This window comes from Cetorhinus maximus, chromosome 2, assembly GCF_964194155.1.
Source record: "Cetorhinus maximus chromosome 2, sCetMax3.hap1.1, whole genome shotgun sequence".
Classification (NCBI taxonomy): Eukaryota; Metazoa; Chordata; class Chondrichthyes; order Lamniformes; family Cetorhinidae; genus Cetorhinus; species Cetorhinus maximus.
Genome location: NC_135880.1, coordinates 163,554,479 through 163,572,427, shown reverse-complemented (window position 1 = coordinate 163,572,427; position 17,949 = coordinate 163,554,479). Strand labels below are relative to the sequence as shown.

General features: G+C 52.1%; 1 protein-coding gene across 4 annotated transcripts in view; it reads left to right on the top strand.

Moving 5' to 3' along the window:
- LOC144699404 (lysine-specific demethylase 4C-like) overlaps positions 1–17,949 on the top strand; it is a 477,121-nt gene that overhangs the window by 230,452 nt on the left and 228,720 nt on the right. The gene's annotated exons all lie outside the window — the stretch shown is intronic.

Here is a 17,949-nt window from a genome sequence, read left to right as displayed (position 1 = left end):
AACGCTACTATAAACAGATATTGTGGAGCAGTATTGTGGGAGGAGTTGGGTATGTCATTGAGCAGGTGAATCTGGATCATCTCGCCCAAGAGCAATGAGGCCATTCCTGCACCATGACCGTTGCTGTTGATCAAGTATGATATCAAAGCCAGACTTATGCGTGAAAAGTGTTTTAATATTGCAGTCAATGACTGAACTCACTCAGAGTATCACAGAATATCATATCATTTTAAATCAAATCATACGATTAATGCAATTAGATAGTCAATCACCAAGACTAAAATACAAAGACGTGTACGTAATTAACCTGTTCTACTTAGTTGGAAAGATTTAGAACTTCTGTTTGGTTGTTTTTAACTAAAAAGGGTATAGAAATTATTCCTTCATGTCCCCTTTGTCCCTTTCTTCTCTGGCTCACTGACCTTTTCTCACTCTCTCTGTTCCTTTCTCACCCTCTCTGTCCCCGCCCCTCTCTCTGTCCCGTCCCCCCTTCTCCGTCCCGTCCCCCCTTCTCCGTCCCGTCCCCCCCTCTCTGTGTCCCGTCCCCCGCTCTCTGTGTCCCGCCCCCCCCTCTCTGTGTCCCGCCCCCCTCTCTGTGTCCCGCCCCCCTCTCTGTGTCCCGCCCCCCCTCTCTGTGTCCCGCCCCCCCTCTCTGTGTCCCGCCCCCCTCTCTGTGTCCCGCCCCCCTCTCTGTGTCCCGCCCCCCTCTCTGTGTCCCGCCCCCCTCTCTGTGTCCCGCCCCCCTCTCTGTGTCCCGCCCCCCTCTCTGTGTCCCGCCCCCCTCTCTGTGTCCCGCCCCCCTCTCTGTGTCCCGCCCCCTCTCTGTGTCCCGCCCCCCTCTCTGTGTCCCGCCCCCCTCTCTGTGTCCCGCCCCCCTCTCTGTGTCCCGCCCCCCTCTCTCTGTGTCCCGCCCCCCTCTCTCTGTGTCCCGCCCCCCTCTCTCTGTGTCCCGCCCCCCTCTCTCTGTGTCCCGCCGCCCTCTCTCTGTGTCCCGCCGCCCTCTCTCTTTCTGTCCACCCCTCTCTCTTTCTGTCCACCCCGCCTCTCTCTCCCTCTCTCTGTCCCCCTCTCCCTTTCTCTGTCCCCCCACCCATCTATCCCCCCTCCCTCTCTCTGTCCCCCCACTCTGTTTCCACCCTTCTCCGCCCCCGCCTCTCTCTTTCTCCGCACCCGCCTCTCTCTTTCTCCGCCCCCGCCTCTCTCTTTCTCCGCCCCCGCCTCTCTCTTTCTCCGCCCCCGCCTCTCTCTTTCTCCGCCCCGCCTCTCTCTTTCTCCGCCCCGCCTCTCTCTGTCTCCGCCCCCGCCTCTCTCTGTCTCCGCCCCCGCCTCTCTCTTTCTCCGCCCCCGCCACTCTCTTTCTCCGCCCCGCCTCTCTCTCTCTTTCTCCGCCCCCGCCTCTCTCTCTCCCTCCGCCCCGCCTCTCTCTCTTCCTCCGCCCCGCCTCTCTCCCTCCGCCCCCGCCTCTCTCTCTCCCTCCGCCCCGCCTCTCTCTCTCTCTCTCCCCCCCCGCCTCTCTCTCCCTCCGCCCCGCCTCTCTCTCTCTCCCTCCGTCCCCACCTCTCCCTCTCTCCCTCCGTCCCCGCCTCTCTCTCTCTCCCTCCGTCCCCGCCTCTCTCTCTCCCTCCGTCCCCACCTCTCTCTCTCTCTCCCTCCGTCCCCACCTCTCTCTCTCTCTCTCCCTCCGTCCCCGCCTCTCTCTCTCTCTCCCTCCGTCCCCGCCTCTCTCTCTCTCCCTCCGTCCCCACCTCTCTCTCTCTCCCTCCGTCCCCGCCTCTCTCTCTCCCTCCGTCCCCGCCTCTCTCTCTCTCCCTCCGCCCCCGCCTCTCTCTCTCCCTCCGCCCCCTCCTCTCTCTCCCTCCCTCCGCCTCTCTCTCTCCCTCCGTCCCCGCCTCTCTCTCTCCCTCCGTCCCCGCCTCTCTCTCTCCCTCCGTCCCCACCTCTCTCTCTCCCTCCGCCCCCGCCTCTCTCTCTCTCCCTCCGCCCCCGCCTCTCTCTCCCTCCGCCCCCTCCTCTCTCTCTCTCCCTCCGCCCCCGCCTCTCTCTCTCTCCCTCCGTCCCCGCCTCTCTCTCTCCCTCCATCCCCGCCTCTCTCTCTCTCTCGCACTCTCTCTCTCTCGCACTCTCTCTCTCTCGCACTCTCTCTCTCTCGCGCTCTCTCTCTCGCGCTCTCTCTCTCGCGCGCTCTCTCTCTCGCGCGCTCTCTCTCTCGCACGCTCTCTCTCTCGCACGCTCTCTCTCTCGCACGCTCTCTCTCTCTCTCGCACGCTCTCTCTCTCGCACGCTCTCTCTCTCTCTCGCACGCTCTCTCTCTCTCTCGCACGCTCTCTCTCTCTCTCGCACACTCTCTCTCTCTCGCATGCTCTCTCGCACGCTCTCTCTCTCGCATGCTCTCTCGCACTCTCTCTCTCGCACTCTCTCTCTCTCTCTCTCTCTCGCACTCTCTCGCACTCTCACGCGTACACTCTCTCTCTCTCTCGCGCACTCTCTCTCTCTCTCGCACTCTCTCTCTCTCTCTCGCACTCTCCCTGATTACCCTCTCCAGCTCCTTCCCTCTCTCTCTGGCCTCCCTCTCGGTCTCTCTCTCTCGGACCGCCCACCTTCTCTCATTCTCTTTCTCAGACCTCCCTCTCTGACCACCCTCTTTCACTCCCTCTCTGACCACCCTCTTTCACTCCCTCTCTGACCACCCTCTTTCACTCCCTTTCTGACCACCCTCTTTCTCTCCCTCTCTGACCACCCTCTCACCTGCTTTCTCTCGGACTGCCCACCTTCTCTTTTTCTCTCGTGCTCGCTCTCTCTCTCTCACCACCCTCTCGCCCCCTCTCTCGCTGTGACCACCCTCTCACTCCCTCTCTCTCTCTGACCACTCCCTCGCTCCCTCTCTCTCTCTCTCTGACCACCCTCTCATTACCTCTCTCTCTCTCTCTCTCTGGCCACCCTCTCGCTCCCTTTCTCGTTTTCTCTGGCCACCCTCTCGCTCTCACTCTGTCAGCCTGTCTCTCACTCTCTCTCGCTCTGACCACCCTCATGCACTATATCTCTCTCTGACCACCCCCTCGCTCCCTCTCTCTCTCTCTCTCTGACCACCCTCTCATTCCCTCTCTTTCTCTCTCTCTCTGACCACCCTCTCGCTCCCTTGCTCTCTCTCTCTCTCTGGCTACCCTCCAGCTCTTTCTCGTTTTCTCTGGCCACCCTCTCGCACTCACTCTGTCTGCCTGTCTCTCTCTCTCTCTCTCTCGCTCTGACCACCCTCACGCACTATATCTCTCTCTGACCACACACTCACTCTCTCTCTCTCTCTCACCACCCTCTCGCTCCCTCTGTCGCTCTGACCACCCTTTCGCTCCCTCTCTCTCTCTCTGACCACCCTCTCGCTCCCACTCTCCCATACCACCCCCTCACTCCCTCTCTCTCTCTCTGACCACCCTCTCGTTCCCTCTCTCTCTGACCTCCTGACCCCTTATTTCAATCTCTCTCACTCACTCGCGCGCTCTCTCTCTCTCTTCCCCCCCCACCCGCTCTCTCTCTCTCTCCCCCCCCCACCCTCTCTCTCTCTAACCACCCTCTCGCTGCCTCTTACTCTGACTAACCTCTCGCTCCCTCTTTCTCTGACCACGCTCTTGTTCGTTCTCTTTCTCTCTCTCTCTCTTGCTTTGAACCCCTATTTCATTCTCTCTCACGCTCGCTCTGACCACCCTCCCTCTCTCTAGCTCTGACCACCCCCTCTCTCTCTCTCTCTCTGACCACCCTCTTTCTCTCTCGCTCCCTCCCTCCCCCTCTCTCTCTCTCTCTCGCTCTGACCACTCTCTCACTCTGACTACCATCCCTTTCTCTAGCTCTGACCACCCTCTCTCGCTCGGAACACCCTCTCTCTCTCTCTCGCTCTGACCCCACTGCTCTCTCGCTCTGACCCAGTCGCTCGCTCTGCGACCACTCTCTCTCGGTCTTGCTCGCTCGCTCGCTCTCTCTCTCGCTCTCTCGCTCTCTCGCTCTCTCGCTCTCTCTCTCTCTCTCTCTGACCACCGTCTCACTCACTCACACTCTCTATCTCTCTCTCTCTGACCACCCTCTTGCTCCCCCTCTCTCTCTGACCACCCTCTCTCTCGTGCTTTCTCTCTCGAACTGCCCACCCTCTCGCATTCTCTCGTTCTCTCTCTCTCTCTGTCCCTCTGACTGCCCTCTCGCTCGCTCTCTCTTGGACTGCCCACCCTCTCTTTTTCTCTTGTGCTCACTCTCTTTCTGGCCACCCTCTTGCACTTTTTTTTTCTCTCTCTCTCTCTCTTTGACCACTATCTCGCTCTCTCTTTCCCTCTCTCTCTGACCACAACACTCAATCTCACTCTCACTCTTACTCTCTCTCTCTCTCTCTCTCACCACCCTCTTGCTCCCTCTCTCTCTCTCTGACCACACTTTCGCTCCTTCTCTCTCTTTGACCACATAATCATGCGTTCCCTCTCTCTCTGGCCACCTCTTGGCCTCTCTCCCTCTCTCGGACTGCCCACCCTCTCGCATTCTCTTGTTCTCTCTCTGGCCGCCCTCACTCGCTCTCTCTTAGACTGCCCACCCTCTCTTTTTCTCTCATGCTCACTCTCTCTCTGGCCACCCTCTTGGACTCTCCCTCTCTCTCTGACCACTCTCTCTCCCTCCCCCTGGCCACCTTGCTCTCTCTCTCTCTGACCACCCTCTCTCTGTCTGTCAGTCTCTCTCTCTCTCTCTCTCTCCCTGTCTCTCTCTCCCTGTCTTTCTTTCCCTGTCTCTCTCGCTCTCTGTCTTTCTCTCTACCTGTGTATCACCCTCTCTCCCCCTCTCACCACCCTCTCGCTCTCTCTCTCTGTCTCTCTCTCTCTCGCTCTCTCTCTCTCTGTGTCTCTCTCTCTCTCTCTCTCTCTCTCCCTGGCACCCTCTCGCTCTCACTTTCTCTCTCTAACCACCCTCTCTCTTGCTCTTGCTCTGACCCCCTATGTGTCTCTCTCTCACCTCACCCTCGCTCTCTGACCACCCTCTTGCTCATTGTCTCCTGCTGACCACTCACACTCTCTCTCTGATCACCCTCTTGCCCTATCTCTCTCTCTCTTCTGTCTGACCACACTCTCTCTCTTGCTTGCTCTGACCACCCTCTTGCTCTCTTTATCTCCCTCTGGCACCCCCTCTCTCTCTCTCTCTGACCACCACTCATGTGCGCTCCCTCTCTCTCTGACCACACTCTCCCTTTCTCTCTGACCACACACTCTCTCTCACTCTCTCTCACTCTGACCACACTCTCTCTCTCTTGCTCTGGCCTCGCTTTTGCTCTCCCTTTCTCTCTCTCTCTCTCTCACCATCACTCTCGTTCTCTCTCTCTGACCAGCACGCTCACGCTCTCTCTCTCTCTCTCTCTCTCCCTCTCTGAATACCTTCTCTCTCTCTCTTTCTCTCTCTGATCACCTTCATGCTCTCTCTCCCTCCTTGTCTCTCTCTGACCACCCTCTCGCTCTCTCTCCCTGACCACCCTCTCATTCTCTCTCTCTCTCTCTGACCACCCTCTCGCTCGTGCTTTCTTTATCTCTGACCACCCTCTCACTCCCTCTCATACTGCCCACACTCTCTTCTCTCTGACCACCCCCTTATGTTTGCTCTCTCTCTGACCACAACACTTTCTCTCTGACCACAGCACTCTCTCTTGCTCCCTCTCTCTCTCTCTCTCTCTGACCACCCTCTCGCTCACTCTCTCACTCTCTCTGACCACCTTTGCTCGCTCTTTCTCTCATTCTGGCCACCCTAACGATCTCTCTCTTGGACTGCCCACCATCTCGCTATCTCTCTCTCTCTCTCTCTCACCAGTCACCCTCTTGCGCACTCTGTTGGACTGCCCACCCTCGCTCTCTCTCTCTCTGACCACCGCTCTCGCTAACCCTCCCTCTCGCTCTCTCTGAGCACCATGCTCACTCTCATTCTCTCTCTCTCTCGCTCTCTCTTGCTCTCTCTCTCTGACCACAACTCGCTCTCTCTCTGCCTGACCACAACACTCTCACTCTCTCTCTCAGAATGCCCACCCTCTTGCATTCTCTTGTGCTCTCTCTTTCTCTCTCTCTGACTGCCCGCCCGCTCTCTCTTGGACTGCCCACGCTCTCTTTTTCTCTCGTGCTCACTCTCTCTCTGGCCACACTCTCTCTCTCTCTCTTTCTCTCACTCTCTGACCACCCTCGCTCTCTATCTCTCACTCTGACCACCGTCTTGCTCTCTCTCTCCCTGGCCACACACTCGCTCTCTTTATCTCTCTCTGGCCACCCTCTCGCACTCTCTCTCCCTCTCTCTAATCACTGCTCTTGCGCTTTCTCTCTCTCTGACCACACACTCTCTCTCTCTCTCTCTCTCTCTCCCTCTCTACGGCTACCCTCTTGCTCACCCTCTCTCACCATCACTCTTGCTCACTCTCTCTCTCTGACCACCCTCGATCTCTCTCTCTCCCTCCCTCCCTCCCTCCCTCCCTCCCTCCCTCCCTCTCTCTCTCTCTCTCTGACCACCCTCTGTCTCTCCCTCTCTCTGACCACCACTCTTGCTCTCTCTCTGTCTCTCTCTCTGACCACCCTCTCTCTCGTGCTCTCTTTATTTCTGACTGTCCTCTAGCGCTCTCTCGTACTGCCCACTCTCTCTTCCCTCCGACCACCCCCTCATGCTCACGCTCGCTGACCACAACACTCTTTCCCTGACCACAACTCTCTGTCTCTCTCTGACCACTCTCTTTCTCTCTCTCTCTCTGACCACCCTCTTTCTCTCTCTCTCTCTCGCTCTGACCACTCTCTCACTCTGACTACCATCCCTCTCTTTAGCTCTGACCACCCTCTCTCGCTCTGAACACCCTCTCTCTCTCTCTCTCGCTCTGACCCCACTGCTCTCTTGCTCTGACCCCACTGCTCGCTTGCTCTGTGACCACTTTCTCTCTCTGTCTCGCTCTCTCTCTCTCTCACTCTGACCACCCTCTTGCCTTCTCTCTGACCACCCTCTCGTTCCCTCTCTCTTTCTGATCACCCTTTTGCTCGCCCTCTCTTCCTGACCACCTTTCGCTTGCTCTCTCTCTGACCACCCTCTCGCGCACTCCCTCTCTTCCTCCCTCTCTCTCTGGCCACCCTATCAGTCTCTCTCTCGGACTGCCCACCCTCTTGCGTTCTCTCGTTTGTTCTCTCTGTCTCTCTGACCACCCTCTTGCTCACTCTCTCTTGGACTGCCCACCCTCTCTTTTTCTCTTGTGCTCACTCTCTCACTGGCCACCCTCTCGCACTCTCTCTCTCTCTGACCACCACTCTTGCGTCCTCACTCTCTCTCTCTCTCTCTCTCACCACCCTCTCTCTTTCTCTGACCACCCTCTTGTTCTCTCTCTCTCTCTCTCTGGCCACCCTCTCGCTCGCTTTCTCCCTCTCTCTGACCACTGCTCTTGCACGCTCTCTCTCTCTCTCTCACACACACACACACACACACACACACACACACATATACTCTCTCTCTCTCTCTCTAATCACCCTCTTGCTCTCCCTCTCTCTCATCACCACTCTTGCTCGCTCTCTCTTTCTGACCACCCATGTGCTCTCTCTCTCTCCCTGTCTCTTTCTCTGATCACCCTCTGTCTCTCCCTCTCTGTCTCTCTGACCACCCTCTCACTCTCTCTCTCTCTGACCGCCACTCTTGCACTCTCTCTCTTTCCCTCTCTCTGACTACCTTCCCTCTCCCTCACTCTCCTTCCCTGACCACCTTCATGCTCACTCTCCCTCTCTGACCACCCTCTCTCTTGTGCTCTCTTTATCTCTGACCGTCCTCTAGCGCTCCCTCATGCTCGCTCTGATCATCCTGTCTCTCGCTCTGATCATGCTGTCTCTCGCTCTGATCATCCTGTCTCTTGCTCTGACCATCCTGTCACGCTCTGACCATCCTGTCTCGCTCTGACCACCCTCTCTCGCTCTGACTACTCCCTCTCTTGCTCTGACCGCCCTCTCTCTCTCACTCTAACCACCCCCTCTCTCTCTCTCTCTCTCTCTCTTGCTTTGACCACCCTTCCTCTCTCCAGCTCTGACCAACCTCCCTCTCGCTCTGACCCCGCTGCTCTCTCGCTCTGACCCCACTGCTCTCTCACTCTCTTGTTCTGACTACATGGCTCTCTCGTCCTGACCACACCTCTCTCACTGAACCCCACTCTCTCTGATCCTCCATTTCTCTCTGCCTCTCTCTCGCTCTCTCACTGTTTCTCACTCCCTTGCTCGCTCACGTTTTCTGATTCCCCTCTCTCTCACTGTCTCTGTAGCTCTGACCCCCCCTCCTTTCTTTCCCTCTCTCTCTCTTTCTCTCTCTCTCTCTCTTTTTCAGTCTCTGACCACTTCTCTCCCTCTCTCCCTAGCTCTGCACCCCCCTCACACTCTCACTCTGAGCCCTCGCTCTCTCTCGCCCGGACCCTCTCGCTCTCTCTCGCCCGGACCCCCTCGCTCTCTCTCGCCCGGACCCCCTCGCTCTCTCTCGCCCGGACCCCCTCGCTCTCTCTCGCCCGGACCCCCTCGCTCTCTCTCGCCCGGACCCCCTCGCTCTCTCTCGCCCGGACCCCCTCGCTCTCTCTCGCCCGGACCCCCTCGCTCTCTCTCGCCCGGACCCCCTCGCTCTCTCTCGCCCGGACCCCCTCGCTCTCTCTCGCCCGGACCCCCTCGCTCTCTCTCGCCCGGACCCCCTCGCTCTCTCTCGCCCGGACCCCCTCGCTCTCTCTCGCCCGGACCCCCTCGCTCTCTCTCGCCCGGACCCCCTCGCTCTCTCTCGCCCGGACCCCCTCGCTCTCTCTCGCCCGGACCCCCTCGCTCTCTCTCGCCCGGACCCCCTCGCTCTCTCTCGCCCGGACCCCCTCGCTCTCTCTCGCCCGGACCCCCTCGCTCTCTCTCGCCCGGACCCCCTCGCTCTCTCTCGCCCGGACCCCCTCGCTCTCTCTCGCCCGGACCCCCTCGCTCTCTCTCGCCCGGACCCCCTCGCTCTCTCTCGCCCGGACCCCCTCGCTCTCTCTCGCCCGGACCCCCTCGCTCTCTCTCGCCCGGACCCCCTCGCTCTCTCTCGCCCGGACCCCCTCGCTCTCTCTCGCCCGGACCCCCTCGCTCTCTCTCGCCCGGACCCCCTCGCTCTCTCTCGCCCGGACCCCCTCGCTCTCTCTCGCCCGGACCCCCTCGCTCTCTCTCGCCCGGACCCCCTCGCTCTCTCTCGCCCGGACCCCCTCGCTCTCTCTCGCCCGGACCCCCTCGCTCTCTCTCGCCCGGACCCCCTCGCTCTCTCTCGCCCGGACCCCCTCGCTCTCTCTCGCCCGGACCCCCTCGCTCTCTCTCGCCCGGACCCCCTCGCTCTCTCTCGCCCGGACCCCCTCGCTCTCTCTCGCCCGGACCCCCTCGCTCTCTCTCGCCCGGACCCCCTCGCTCTCTCTCGCCCGGACCCCCTCGCTCTCTCTCGCCCGGACCCCCTCCCCCTCTCTCGCCCGGACCCCTCCCCCTCTCTCGCCCTGCCCCCCCTTCTCTAGCCCTGGCCCCGCCCCCTCTCTAGCCCTGGCCCCGCCCCCTCTCTAGCCCTGGCCCCTCCCCCTCTCTAGCCCTGGCCCCTCCCCCTCTCTAGCCCTGGCCCCTCCCCCTCTCTAGCCCTGGCCCCTCCCCCTCTCTAGCCCTGGCCCCTCCCCCTCTCCAGCCCTGGCCCCTCCCCTCTCCCTTTTGCTCTGCCCTCTCTTGTTCTGCCCCCCTCTCCCTCACCTGCGCCCCCCCTCACCCGTCCACCCACCCTGACCTGCCCTCCCCCTCGCCCGCCTCCCTGTCCTGACTCCCCCTCCCCCACATGTCCACCCGAACTGACTCTTCCCCCTCTCTCCCGCTCACCTTGACCCCCTCTCTCATTCTATCTTCAGGATTACTTGTATATGATTAGTTGTTAATTTGAAGTGTATTAACCAACACCCCCCCACCCAGCAAACTAACCAACCTTATCCATCGATTATTCAGAAATCTCTGATCAACGCTCAAAATGTGGATGATATTTCAGCTCTTGTAGCTATCTTATGAACTTCCGGCTAGGTGCAGTTTCTATCTACATTGCAGTTACCAAGTTTGCAAAAATGTAAATTTATATATTAAATGTAATAGCTTATTTTTCTGAGAGCTTGTCACAGGTTTTTTAGATGTGGAGACGAGTTCAGCCAAAAACGAGGTCTCATTACACTTTTCATTTGATCTGGAGGACGCAAGGACAGCCTAGGTTAGAGTGAGTGTTGGAACAATTAACAAAATTTAAATTACATAAAGAAAAAGAATAAATTGGCTTCTGTGTGAGACAGGGTTAAGACCCTGCAAAAGGCTTTGGGTGAAGAAGTCAGTTTATAAGTAGTAATAATGATGACCAGATATATATTTTTTTCAAAGGTATCGACATGGACAGCGTAATTCAAAAAGCGAGAGATCTGTGCTTAATTTATTGATGTTAAAGTTAGCAACAAACATATGTTATTTTCACTATAGTTAATCAGAGCTTTGAGATACACAGCGAATCTTGATGATCCCCATCGGAAGGCAGAATTGAAATTAAGGAAAAAGCAGGGCTTTATTTCAATTTCTTTAATTCTTGATCTGATTTTTTTAAAAAAAAAGGTAATTTTAATTGACATCATAAAATTTTACTGAACTGAAGTGCACAACCTATTATGTTGCTAACAAGTAATATATTTCATTACGTTTGTAAGGCTCTGTAGGATAGCTGAAAAATTACTGGCTGTGGAAGGGTAGATCCCTTATAGCATGTTTATGACAATTTAGTTTTTCTGAATTTCAGCAAAACAATTTTTAAATTTGTACCGCTTGCTCGGTCATTTCACCGGTGAGGTTTTCCACTATACCATTTTCAATCTTTAATCCCATCGATATATTGGGCCAGGAACTTAAAAAAAAATTCCAGCTTCTTGAGAAAATGGAGATAGTGACATGCCTAGCAAACCTAACTTGTCTCTAGGAAGCTGAAAAATAGACTAAAAGCGCAGCATTGGCAAGTTTAGTTTCAGGTCAAAGGCTAATATATGCTTTTTCCAAAAAAAACCCAAAAGTTTCTAAACATCTACTTGTGAGTAACCACAAAATGACCTTTGTGGAAGATATGCTGCAATATTAAAGCTTTAAATCACTTGAAAATAAATTACATTGGTTAGTCTCGGTGGCAAATTTATATTAATACTATATTTTTGACACCTTCAGTAATTTTGCTTGGTTTACTTTCTTATTTTGCAATGCTTTTTAAAAAATTGAATTGCAAACTTTCTATAAGCTCTTGTGCATGATATTTGATTATGGCATAGTTCTCTCTCTCTCTGATGTATTGAGATTGGATCGAATTTTCATGCAGTTGGCGATTAGCCAGTTTTAATTATGCTACATATAGACAGCTCTCTGTTTAGGAGGGCAGAAAATCTGCTGTACGGCCGATTGTCATTAGCTTGCCACAGCACCTTAAAAAAGAGGGGTGGATGTATCAGGAGTGAACGAAGCAGCAATTTTCAACAGCAAAGAAACCTTTGTAACACCCAACGCATCAAGGGGATGAAATAATGAAAGCCCTTAAGGTGTAAAACACATGGAAGTGTAATGAAAATGACTGCCAGACCTGTCAGCTTTTGTGGACTGCAGGTAGGCATCTCTTTAAACTTTGCAGCAATTGACTGCCTGCCAACCTGCACTGCACATGGATGGGCTGTGTGACTATCGGTAGCAGTGCAGATAGATGAAGATTGTGTTGGAGACTTAATTACGTCATTTGACCTCTGTATACCTATGCTAATATGGTCCTCTGCCTGTTTTTGGCTGGAGTGCTCACTACCAAAATTGAGGGCCATCTAAAAATCACAATTGGCAGACCTCCAATGTTGGCTGGACATCCTTTTCCAATTTTCATCCTGCTACTTCACACAAGAATCACTACCCCTACCACCCCCCCTCACCACTCCCTCCCCACACCCAGGTCATAGAAGTATTTGCCTCACCCCCAGTAATAAACAATATTGTGATCTGTGCAACGTTATTAGCTATTTAGTAGCTATATATCACTTATCTCAAGATGAAAGCCAGTCTTTTCCATGTACAAGGGCCTGCTCTATGGTTGTGGGGACCAGAAACATATATAAAGATGTGACTTGTAATGCTTTCTTTTACGCTTTATCAAAATCATGCTTTAGCGTAAAAATAGTTGTATGATTTGAATAAGAACATATAGAAGAGTAATTAAGCATTTATTCAAATAAAATATTGGATTATATTATTCTTGTTATTTCATGAGATGGCATCTACTGTGGGATTTCTGATTAGTTATGATATGCAATTGGGTTCAAGTTACGTTGTTACTAATACTATTGGCTTTTTGCTTGTGGAAGACCATCTGAAAGTTCCTTTGCAGCTTGTCAATTTAATCCCTGAGGAGGTGATGTGAAATTTACTCATAGAAACATAGAAAATAGGAGCAGGAGTAGGTCATTCAGCCCTTTGAACCTGCTCCACCATTCAATATGTTCATGGTTGATCCTCTAACTCAACCCCATACTCCTGCTCTCTCCCCATACCCCTTTATGCCTTTACAGTCTAGAAATCTATCTATTTCCTCCTTAAATATACTCAGTGACTTGGCCAGCACAGCCTTCTGTAGAGAATTCCATAGGTTCACCATCCTCTGAGTGAAGAAGTTTCTCCTCATCTCAGTGCTAAATGGCTCCCCCTACCCCGTATCCTGAGACTGTGACCTCTTGTTTTAGTCACCCCCCAGCTGGAGGAAACATCATTCCTGTATCCAGCCTGTCCAGCCCTGTCAGAATTTTATATGTTTCAATGAGATCCCCTCTCATTCTTCTAAACGCCAGTGAATACAGGCCTCGTCGACCCATTATTATATCTCAAGCAGTGAAAAAAAACTTGACTGTACAGAATCAGTTAGTACAAGGTTCCATCATAGAATCTTTAGAAAAGAAATAATCACAGTTTTTTGTTAGTGTTGCTGTACATTGCTCACAGCAACTGTAGTCTTTACTAATGTTTTTATATAACAAGGTCAAATAAAAATGGGTATGGGTTTTGTGACAATAGAGCAAACACTTAAAGATTGCCTAAGGTAATGTCTCCATTTGAAGAATGGTGAAACATACCCTGTTAACATCATGAGTAGAATATTGAATTGGACTCCTTTGTTTTCATTGATTAGGATTTCAAAGTTTAAATTGTTTTATCTTGCTTCCCAATATTTCTCTAAATGATGGCCTTTTGGATTGCAGTTGAAGTACCAGTGAGACATTTAAATTCATCATTTGCACTTAGTATTATGTATTACAGCATAACTTTTTTTCAGGTGTTGTCTCTATGTACCAAAGTCTATTTTTAAAAATTTATTTTAACTAGCTATGTAATATTGTCCCAAGCAATTTGTTGGTAGGGGCAGCAAGTGCAATGGTGCTGCTACATTCAAGGTTACCATATAATATATCCATTTGTTACCAATTATCGTCGTCTTTACCTTTCTTTGTACTTTGTTCACAGCATCTGACTATAACATTTCTGCCACAATTTCACTTCAACATTTAGCCAATGGAAGTTAGTTTAGACCAGGCTTGTCCAACCTATTCTCATGATGGACCACTTTTCAATTTTTCTCTCATTTAGGGGCAATGCGCAAATTTCAGAAAGATGAGGTTTGGTGCAACATCAAAACTGAATTTCAAAAAAAATTTGACATATGGCTAGAAATAATTTGCTGAACAAAAAAAACCCAATAAATTGATAATTAAAAAATGGGTAAGAAATAAAGATGACTATTCGAGTGTGAAAGAGTGAGAGCGTGTGTGTCCAGCTTGCTCCCAGTCTCAGGGTGCTCATTTATTCACTCACCCACTGTGAGATTGCCTGTTGGTGTGTGGGGGTGAGGGTGAATGAGAACCCACCAACTGGGAGTGAGCCAGACACATAGTCTCCTCTCTGTATCACCCTCCCCCCTCTCTCTCTCTCTCTCTCTCTCTCTCTCTCTCACCCTCACGCATGCAGAGGTGCTCGCGCTCAACCTCTTTGTCGCCCTCCCACACACTCACTTGCCCTCACTCGTCCTCCCCAGCACGCACTCAGTCGCCTTCCCTGACACTCACTCACTCAGTCGCCTTCCCTGACACTCACTCACTCAGTCACCCTCCCCGGCACTCACTCACTTAGTCACCCTCCCCGGCATTCACTCACTCAGTCGCCTTCCCCGGCACTCACTCACTCAGTCGCCTTCCCCGGCACTCACTCACTCAGTCGCCTTCCCCGGCACTCACTCACTCAGTCGCCTTCCCCGGCACTCACTCACTCAGTCGCCTTCCCCGGCACTCACTCATTTAGTCGCCTTCCCCGGCACTCACTCACTCAGTCGCCTTCCCCGGCACTCACTCACTCAGTCGCCTTCCCCGGCACTCACTCACTCAGTCGCCTTCCCCGGCACTCACTCACTCAGTCGCCTTCCCCGGCACTCACTCACTCAGTCGCCTTCCCCGGCACTCACTCACTCAGTCGCCTTCCCCGGCACTCACTCACTCAGTCGCCTTCCCCCGTATTCACTCACTCTCTCCCTGGAACCCATGCACTCACTCACTCGCCCTCCCTGGCACCCACTCACTCACTCGTTCTCCCTGGCACCCACTCACTCACTCGTTCTCCCTGGCACCCACTCACTCACTCGCCCTCCCTGGCACCCACTCACTCACTCGCCCTCCCTGGCACCCACTCACTCACTCACTCGCTCTCCCTGGCACTCACTCACTCACTCACTCGCTCTCCCTGGCACTCACTCACTCACTCACTCACTCTCCCTGGCACCCACTCATTCACTCACTCACTCGCTGTCCCTGGCACCCACTCACTTGCCCTCAGCCTTGCACTCGCCCGTCCCCTCACACCCTTGTGTTCGCTCACGCCCCCCCCCCCCCACACCCTCGCGCTCGCCCGCCATCACTCATGAAATGGGCTTGGGTTGGGGGTAGCGATGTGAGCTGGATTGAGGCCTGAGGTATAGCCGCACACAAACACGTGTGCCCACCGAGGGGAGGGCCAAGAGACGGGGTATGCGGAGGGAGAGATACGGCAGGAATTGGGGGAGAGCCGGTGGAACGCGTGAGGAATTGGGGGAGAGCCGGTGAGGTGCAAGGAGAGCCTGGGGAGCACAACAGGGCCAGAGCATGGCAAACATGGGAAAGCATGGTGAATGTGCACTCCAAAGTGTGTCTCCTTGTCTACAAATACTCGCAGTTACTGGTGTACACTGCTCCTCCAATCACAGCCTGTTCCTGTCCCATGTTTGATGTTGATGGGCTGACTATTGAGCCTTTCAGCAGCAAATGCGGGAGAAAACCAGGCTAAGATTGGTGGAACAGCCCCTGAAGAAATCTTCATATGCACTGAGCCGCCTTACCGGCATTCCTAACAATCGTTCCGGGGGCCACACGGAGGAGCTTTGGCCCATGGGCCACGGGTTGGATAAGCCTGGTTCAGAGACTCCAGTGATTATTTCCAATTGGGATATTTCTAATCATGTGAGCCCTGCATGAGGTACGTTATATGAAAAGTGCTTTTGAGAGAGATGATGGTTTGTTTGCTTGATTGGCCTACCACCGGAATAGGGGAAGAATGCATAGGCCCTGCCACTTGAACAATGCAGGATAAAAGGAACAGATGGACATTTCAGGGAGATTTTAAAGAAAGAAGCACAGAATCTTTATAGTGCAGAAGGAGGCCTTTCTCCCCATCGAGTCTGCACTGGCTCTCTGAAAGAGCATTCTGCTGAGTCTAACTCCTCTGCCTTGTCCCTGTAACCTTGCACATTTTTTCTTTTCCGATAGCAATCCAATTCCTTTTTGAATATCTCGATCGAACCTGCCTCCACCACCCTCTCAGGAAGGTCATCCCAGACTCCAACCACCCTTTGGATGAAAAACTTTTTCCTCACTATTACTCCTTTTTGCCAATTATTTTGAATCTGTGCCCTCTAGTTCTTGATGCTCCCTTGAGTGGGAACATATTCTCACTATTTACCCTGTCCATACCCCTCAGGATCTTGAATACCTCTATCAAGTCTCCTCTCAGCCTTCTTTTGTCCAAGGAAAACAGTCACAACCTCTTCAATCTATCCTCATAGCTACAGTTGTTTATCCCTGGAATCATTCTTGTAAATCTTGTCTATGCTCCAGTGCCTTTACATCCTTCCTTAAGTATGGCGCCCAGAACTAGATGCAGTACTCCGGGTGAGGCCTAACTAAGAGACTGAGGTGCAGATCTAGGTTTGGTTCTGGAACCTAAAATGCAGGGGGTCAGCATTTGCACTTTTGTAGAGAGTAATGCCACTAACAAGTCATCTCACAAAAGGAGCAGGTACATAATGTAGCATTTTCTTCCAGCTCAAGGAGCAAAATGGGTTTGAATGAAGAAAGTTGCTTTGGTTAACATTCATTTGCTGCCTGAAAAAAAGATAGCAATTCACACCGAAGTAAAATATTTCTCACTGAGAGATTGGAGAAACGCACAAGAGTGCCCATGCAAAGGACCCAATTTCTGATTCAGGTCCTGGGTTGTGCAGTTGTACAATTAAATATCTGGAATTACAGAATGAAAGAACCAGAGGGAGGTGATGGTCTGGAATGTGCTGCCTGAAAGGGTGGTGGAAACAGATTCACCAGTGACTTTCAAAATGTAATTAGATATACACTTGAAAATGCCAAGTTTGCAGGGCTATGGGGAAAGAGCAGGGAAATGAGATTAATTGATTAGTCCTTTCAAATGCAAGATACATTGACGTCTTACAGGAATGACTGCAACAACTAAGAGGCAATCAAAGGCAGATGCAAAGCTTTTAACAACAACTAGTAAATTAATACTATATTTAAATTGCCACATTGGAAATATAAAATCTGAAACCAGTTTATATGAATATTGACTGTACTCAATTTACATTACATTAACATAAAAGTTAATGTATTTTTTGTCTATTGTAAACAATTTACTACAACTCGTGCACTCATCAAATTTCACCTCTGATTTGGAAGTTTGAAAGGTCAAGGGACTTATGTATTATAATTCAGTGCAATACTGAGGGAGTGCTGCCCTGTTGAAGGGTCTTGTCTTTCGGATGGTTATTAAATTGAGGGTCCATCTGGCCTTTCAGGTAAAGATCCCATGGCTATTCCGGGAAATAAACGCCCCAGTTTTCCCATTATCACTCAACCACCACCACTAAAATAGATTAACTGATCATTTATCGCTGACAGTTGTGGAATCTTACTGTGCACAATTTGGCTGCCAAGCCTGCAGAGCCAAGATTGAGTTAGTGGTCAGATGCAATTTATTATTAGCTGTGAAAGACTTTGGAATAGGTGCTTTATAAATGCTTAAGTTTGTTCATTGTTGTCCTTTATTAAATTATTCAGTGAATTTCATTGAAAGTTCACATATATAAATCTTTAAAGATGATGGCCAGTAAGGCTGTTTTGAAAAAAACATATGGAATTCTTGGCTTTATAAACGGAAGCATAGCATACAAAAGCATGGGAGTCATACCAAATGTTTAGAAATCTTTAGTTAGGCCTCAGCTGGAATATTGTGGCTAACTCTGGACACCACACTTGAGAAATAATGTCAAGGTCTTAGAGAGGGTGCAGAGGACATTTACTAGATTGGTAGCAGGACTGAAGGACTTAAGTTATATGGAGAGACTGAAGAACCTGGGATTGTTTTGCTTAGAGTAGAGAAGGTTAAGGAGGAAGTTAAAGTGAAATTTACTCAAAACTATGAGGGGATTTTGATCGAGTAGATAGGGAGAATTTCTTTTTCATTGGCAAGAGGGTTGGTAAACAGAGGACACAGATCCAAGGTTCAAGGTAAATGGCAAAAGACCTGTAGGGAAGATGAGAATTTTCTTTCTGCAATGAGTTGT